Raw genomic sequence first — 1186 nt, 5'->3', positions numbered from 1 at the left:
TGTACGCTGGAGTAATTAGTAAAGGATCTGTAATGTCAGTGTGCATACACGACAGAGTGTAAGCACCCTGAAAGAAAAGTTGGGCATAAGAAGCATCAAATGTGGTGTACAAGAGAGACAACTGCACTGGTATGGCCATGTGTTAAGTATGAATGAAGACAGCTGTGTGAGGAATTGCCACTGCCTAACTGTAGAAGGAACCTGTAGAAGAGGTAGACCCAGGAAGACATGGGATGAGGTGATGAAGCATGACCTTCGAACATTGGGCCTCACAGAGGCAATGACAGGAGCTGGGGCCGGTGGCTTCTTGCTGGCTCCCATGCCGATGGCACGTCAAAGGCACCATCCGAATGTGGTCGAAGCCAGGTCCGCCTGACTGGCTACTGTGGCCGTGACACGTAAAAAACACCAACTGATCATGACCAATGTCAGTACACCGCTGACTGGCCCCTGTGCCAGTGGCACTTAAAAAAGCACCATCTGAACGTGTTCGTTGCCAGTCCCACCTTACTAGCTTCGGTGCCAGTGGCACGTAAAAAGCACCAACCAATTGTGACCGATACCAGTACCCTCATACTGGTTCCTGTGCCGGTTGCACGTATAAAGCACCATCCGAATGTGATCGTTGCCAGGCCTGCTTTACTGGCACCTGTGCCAGTGGTACATAAAAATCACCCACTACACTCTCTGAGTGGTTGGAGGAGTTTCAGAAAATTCACACTACCTAACATTTTCAGGAAAATGGGTACTTTTTAATGAAATTTTATAAAAAATACCCTTTAAATGGTGTAGATTACGAAGAAATTCATAGGCAAAATCTTTTGGAAGTGGGCAGTGGGCGGAGTTTCTGGAAAACGGTGTTTCGGATAAGACGGTTCACATAAGTTGGAATTTCTCCGTTTTGGAGGAGGTTTTTTGCGACTTTTTCCCTCAACACAGCCTTCGGAATCATGGGGGTCTTCGACCACATCATTCTGTAAATATAATCATATAAAATGTTTTCTTTTTTATCTTAAAGAAAAAAATTTGGAAAACTTTTTATTTTACTCCTGTCAACCCCTCAACACCCAGTCCGGACCAATGTTGGCCATTTTTTTCTTTTTTCTCTATGCACTTACAAGGCATGAGAGAAACCTTTTTGGTTAAAGAAAATTAAATCTTTTCAGAGGCAAAAGTGTTTGATTTA

The sequence above is a fragment of the Octopus bimaculoides genome, chromosome 2 (assembly GCF_001194135.2).
Source record: "Octopus bimaculoides isolate UCB-OBI-ISO-001 chromosome 2, ASM119413v2, whole genome shotgun sequence".
NCBI lineage: Eukaryota > Metazoa > Mollusca > Cephalopoda > Octopoda > Octopodidae > Octopus > Octopus bimaculoides.
This window is presented reverse-complemented; position numbering follows the sequence as displayed.